Source organism: Octopus bimaculoides, chromosome 20, assembly GCF_001194135.2.
Source record: "Octopus bimaculoides isolate UCB-OBI-ISO-001 chromosome 20, ASM119413v2, whole genome shotgun sequence".
Classification (NCBI taxonomy): domain Eukaryota; kingdom Metazoa; phylum Mollusca; class Cephalopoda; order Octopoda; family Octopodidae; genus Octopus; species Octopus bimaculoides.
The window spans coordinates 11,908,137-11,914,741 of NC_069000.1; positions in this window are offsets into that span (position 1 = coordinate 11,908,137).

Below are 6,605 nucleotides of genomic sequence, written 5' to 3' on the forward strand. Positions count from 1 at the left end.
ATATATAGCACACACACAGAGCCCTATCAGACCTGTGTTAGATGTCTACGTGTTTGTTTGTTACGAGCGATGTCTATGCGTATATAAGCATATCAAAACATACAAAAATATGTAGAATCCTTCTACAATTTCAGTCGATATTAGCAAATATTATTGAAAAAAAAAACACCCACAAAAAATATCGTATATGTGTAAAACAAAAACAAATCATAACTATGAAACACTGATCGATTATAAACCCCGTCTCCCTTGTCCATGGTTCTCACACCAAGGAAGCCACGCAAATAACCCAACCATGCAACAATGAAATCACATTAAATTGTTAAACTGCATCAATGAACCCAAAAAACATTGTGAAGAGTTTCTACATATTTTGCACTGTTCTGCTAATGGACGGAACACAAGTTAGCTAATTGACTGCGTTTATGCCTCACACTGTCGAACTTGAATTTACAGAGTTTACTGACAGACGTTCTGGGCGATTAGGATTGCTTGCTGCTGTAATCAGCTGCGCAATTGAGTGAGTGTGTGTGTGTGTGTGTGTGTGTGTGTGTGTGTGTGTGTGTGTGTGTGTGTGGACGTGTGTGTCTCTCTATCTATATATCTAGCTATTTATCTTATTGGCTTCCAATCTTCTCGTTTTATAGATAGATAGATAGATAGATAGATACATACATACATACATACATACATACAGATAAACACACTGGCACACATGCATTTAGATACAAACACACACACAGACAAACACACACACACACGCACACACACACACACAATCAGATGTTTGTATATATACGTATCCGCACACTCAAACGTATATACATATCTGTATACACGTTAATGTATGTGTACGAACGTATATTTACCTATTTATCTTTATGAGTGTATCTGTGTATGTGTGTGTGTGTGTGTGTGTGTGTGTACAGAAATGCTTACATATATAGACATGCACATATATACATACATACATACATAAATACAAGTGTGTGTGAGCGTACTATATATATATATATATATATATATATATATATATATATACAGTAAAGTAAGTGTTCCTCTCTAGTTCTTTCTTTCTCTTTTGTCCCCTCTTACTATCTTTATCAACCTACCTGCCTATATGTCTATCTATCTATCTATCTATCTATCTATCTATCTATCTATCTATCTATATCTTTATTTTCTGCTGTTATTTTTACATCAGCAACTCTGTTAATTCCGATAGCCGTGTTTGTGTTTTGCTTCAAGTCCCCTAAAGACAATATCCGGTCTTTCTGTACAGAAGTACTGTGTAAACTCTTTGATGAGGAAGCTCCGCTAACGTTTTTCTTTATGCTATGAATGCATATGTGCATGTAACTAATTATCTGACACGCATGCACAAAACAGAGTCTTCAACCCATATATATCTGTGTATGTGTGTGTTTTGGTACGTCCGTGTGACCGATGTGTGTGTGTCGTTGTTGGGTATGTGTGTGTTTGAGTTCATTCAAGCCTAGTTCATTACAATGGCTTCATAGAAGCGAATAAGGTTTTGACTTCCTTTGAAAAGACCAAAAAAAAAAAATGTAACTCACGCGTATTTAACGCACACACAACCTCTCCCTACCACCTCTTCCCCTCTCTCTCTCTCACACACACAGGTAATATATGCGCGCGGTTATGTGTCTGTGAGTGCATGTATGTATATATATATGTATATAGATACATAGGTGTGTACATGTATGTATATGTATATAAATATGACTATCTATCATATAGAATATTCTTTTATTCTTGTTTTGTAATCTTTTACTTGTTTCGGTCATTTGAGCGCGACCATGCTGGAGCACCACCTTTAGTCGAACAAATCGACCACCCCAGGGCTTATTCTTTGTAAACTTACTACTTATTCTATCGGTGTCTTTTGCGGTACCGCTAAGTTACGGGGACGTAAACACACCAGCATCGGCTGTCAAGCGATGGTGGAGGGGGGGGGGACAAACACAGACACATAAGGATACACACACACATATATATATACAACGGGCTTCTTTCAGTTTCCGTCAACGAAATCCACTCACAAGGCTTTGGTCGGCTCGAGGCCATAGTAGAAGACAATTGCCCAAGGCGCCACGCAGTGGGACTGAACCTGGAACTATGCGGCTGGTAAGCAAGCTACTTACTACACAGATAGATAGATAGATAGATAGATAGATAGATAGATAGATAGATAGATAGATAGATAGATAGATAGATATGCAAAATATTATCAGAAAATTAGACAAAAGTAACTTTTTGATATCACCTCGTATGGCTGTCCGAAATGACTGTATCAAAACAAGTGTTCCCTTTCTCTCTTTCACTCCCTCACTTTCTCTATTGTACCTATCTCCCCCCCCCTCTCTCTCTCTCTCTCTCTCTCTCTGAAACAAGTGAAGAGATTTAAAAAAAAACAAAATAATCAAACAAATACAGAAACTAAATCCATTGAAGCCATCGTTATTTGATGTTACCATCGACTTTTTTGTCAGACATTTTTTTTTTCTTGTAATCAAAAAATTACTGTTAATATTTTTTATTTAATTGGAAATGAGTTATCAGATAAATCACTTATTGAATATTAGTATCCCATTTATCAAATTTTAGTTTGAAATTTTGGCAGAAAGCCAGCAATTTCAGGAGAAGAGTTAAGACAATTACATCAACCTCAGTGCTCAACTGGTACTCACTTTATCGACCTCGAAATGGTCGAAAGGTAAAATCGACCTCGGTGGAATTTGATCTCAGAACGTAAAGTTATTAAAATATTGGTTTCAAATTTTGGCACAAGGCCAGAAATTTCAGAGGAGGGGATTAATCAATTACATCAACCTAAAATTTCAACTGGTGCTTATTTTATCGACCTCGAAAGGATAAAAGGCAAAATCGACCTCGGCGGAATTCGAACTCAGAGCGTAAGGACGGATAAGATGTCGCCTCAGCATTTTTCCCAGCGTGCTAACGATTATGCTGGCTTACCACCTTAAAGTTATTAAACATTATATTGTAAACGCTGTTGTTATCCTGTATTTCCCTTTTTACATCAGTAGAGCAGTAGTTCCTAAGGAATGACTGAAATGTGTAAAAGAATAAAAGTATAAAAGATCAAATTATCGAGAGAACATAAATGAATTAACTCACCAAGGAAAGGAAAAGAAGTGGGGGTCGGGTTAAACATCAAAAGATGAGACAAGGGAGTAACAAGTTGGACTCCCCAAACCAAATGGCGTGTTCAACCTCGATTGCAAAGGCGTTACTGTTGGGAATGGCCAGCGACACTCGCTGCAAAATCCACCCAAATTCGCGGGGCTCATTTCTCAGACGAGTCGCAGTTATCCCGATTGTGCAGAGGAAATCAGTAGCGTGGGATCCGAGAACATCTGATGTCTCGACGGTGACCAGCACAAACTGATAGCAGCCAGTCAGACTCCTGAATTTGTTTATGCTCCTGTATTTTGCGTTATGGGCGGCTACACCAAGGTTTGCAGCCAATGCAGTCAGGTTGGAGCCGGAAAACATGTCAAAAGCACGTTGCGACCCAAATTAGGGATTTGATTCCTACATGTGGGAAGAGAGTGTTACATATGGCAAGAGGGTTATACTGTCAGATAAATTCGTTCGCGTTTTTGTTTTTACTTGTATCTCTTAACTTTTACGTGTTTCAGTCGTTAGACTGCGTGCGGCCATGCTGGGGTACTGTCCTGAAGAATTTTTAGTTAAATGAACTGACTCCAGTACTTATTTCATTTTTTCAATCCTGGTACCTATTCTTTCGGTCTCTCTTACCGAACCGCAAAGTTACGGGTGTATAACCACACCAACACCGGTTATCAAGCGATGGTGGGAGGGGGACAAACACAGACGCAAATGTACACACACACACACACACACAAGTAGGATCGCCCAAGACATATAAATGTCCCTGCTCCCCATCACACAATTAACATTTACTATAATTTCCCTTTCATATTTATATTATTATTTTATTATCGTTAAACTTGTGAACGAAAAATATACATACATACTCGAGTATATGTGTGTGTGTGTGTGTGTGTGTGTGTGTGTGTGTGTGTGTGTGTGTGTGTGTGTGTGTGTTTAAATATGAATGGGTGTGGATATTGAGACGTGCGTGCACGCATCAGATTGTTACACGTACGATAAAGATGATAAAACAAAGAAGGCGTTAGAGTGTATAACCTTGGTTTACACATTTCAATCGACACATACAAGTACATCATTTCATATATGTATACGTGTATGCGCGTATGCACGTGTGTGAGCGAATGCGTGCGAGTTTTTGGGCGCGCATATGTACAGGCTTATGAGCCAATTCGCCTGAATGACTTCCCATACAGATTACATCAAGAAAGCGGAAATAACCACAGATTCGGAGGGTGAATATATAAACTGATAAATATACATAGATATGCATATATAGCATATATGCACGCGCACTTAAAGCATATATTCTTATGCATACGCACTTACTGAGACATTTAAATATGTGTGTGTGTGTGTGTGTGTGCACGTGTGTATATGTGTGTACACTTTTATATCCACATACACGTGTGTGTGTGGGAGATGGTGGTATCCACACACACACACACACACATATATATATATATATATATATATATGCGTATTCCCATACATAAGTTTAAGATAACAGCAACGTCCTGTATATGACAGACGAATGGTTCGATTTCCGTCGCTGATTCTGTCCACGTTTTCCTCTTTAAGCACATTTTTTACCCGAAAAATCTTTTATATTTTACTTGCACCAGACATACGACTGCCTTGAATATTTTAGTTGATCAAATTGACATCAAAACTTATTCTTAAGTCTGGCACTTACTCTATCGATTCCTGTTTTCAAACCGTTAAGTTACGGGGACATAAACAAACCAACACCGATTGTTAAGTGGTGGTGGTGGTGGTGGAGAAAAAGATAAACACAACATAAGGACACACACATGTATATTTATATATACAAGCATATACGCTTATATCGAACAGTGAAAATGAATGCTCAACACCACATTGGTAGATAAATTTTCTTTATTTGTGGGTTAACAAGGCAACCAATCGTTTCATGCGAAGAGATCTTCACAATTGTTCATGCTTACCACATGGAAGTGCTGGTACTCGTCTCCGCATAATATGATAATGCATGAACAATTGTGAAAAGTTCTTCACATGAAAACATTGCTTAATGTTTTATTTGTTTCCTTTTAATGCAACAGGTTCGAATTCGAAGGATATTTTTCTCCTATTTCTATCACGCTTTTGTAGCTGTTGACTGCTTTATTTTTTAACTATATATATGAGGGATATTAGGCGGCTATTTCTAATAGATTGGCGACCACGTAAAAGTAGAGCCTAACACATTGGTTTCAACGTTTTCTATCTTACATATAATTCATATTATCAAATGTGCCCTCTTTTTTCTAATACGATATAATTTGAGAGGGATTTGTGTGTTATTTCTAGCAGATAGATCGACCGCGTAGAGGCTCACTCATTGGCTCGTAGTTCCTTAGTGTTTACATTCGATGCAAGTGTTGACTGAAGCACACCGACAATAACTTTTGTGTTGAAAGTTGTTGGAATGTTTATAGATCAGAGATAACTTTTCACATTTATCTCTGTGTAATCTTCTAGGCTGTTGTTATTTTACATTGTGTTCTCAGTGATTATTATGTCTTGCAAGGAACAAGAAGATAATAAATAATACATTTTGCCAAAGTGGCATATATTTTTAAAAAAGGAAAAAGTAAAAAAAAAAAAAAGAAAAAAAATGGCTGTCGTTTAGCAGAATCGTTAGAGCTTTGAACAAAATGCGTTGCTGAATAATAGTTGCATTCTAATTTCGAATCCTGGAGAGATTAACTTTGCCTTTTGTTCTAGTGAAGTCAATAAAATAATTGTCGAGGACTGGAGACATTTTAATCAAATATAACCTTCACGAAATAATCTGAGGTATTAATAATTCAATTCTTTCCACCTCAACTTACATCATATGTGCAAAGTGGCTACGATAAGAAGCAGCGAAAACCCTAAATGCATTGATTTCAGATTTTGGCACAAGGTTATTAACTACGGGGGAGGGGGTAAGCCGATAACATCGACCTTTTCTCATCATAGAAGACATAGCTGATGACTTCGTAGACAACATTTCTGACTGTTCCTTCTGACACATGGAGGTTTTTTTGCGATTGACCTCATAAACATCCTGCTCAGTTGAACTTGCCTGGATAAATTCAGGTGTTTTGATGAGTTCAGATCGTTTAGAATGCTTTTTATGCTTTGATACTGGTATTACGTTTCCATCTTCAACCTCTAGATCCTTACAAACTTTGTAGATGAAAGATCTGACAAATTTTTAAAATCGAGATATTTCTAAATCCCTATGCTCAACCTTTGTTACTACAAAAACAACATCCCTCTCCCTTTCTGAGGGTCCTAAGCTGAGGGGTCACCATTATTATTTTCTGAATCAAAGATTATAGAGAGTGAGCAAAAAAAAATGCAGCAATGGCCCCAAAAAGTACGCACCCTCTATATTTTTATATATATATATATAT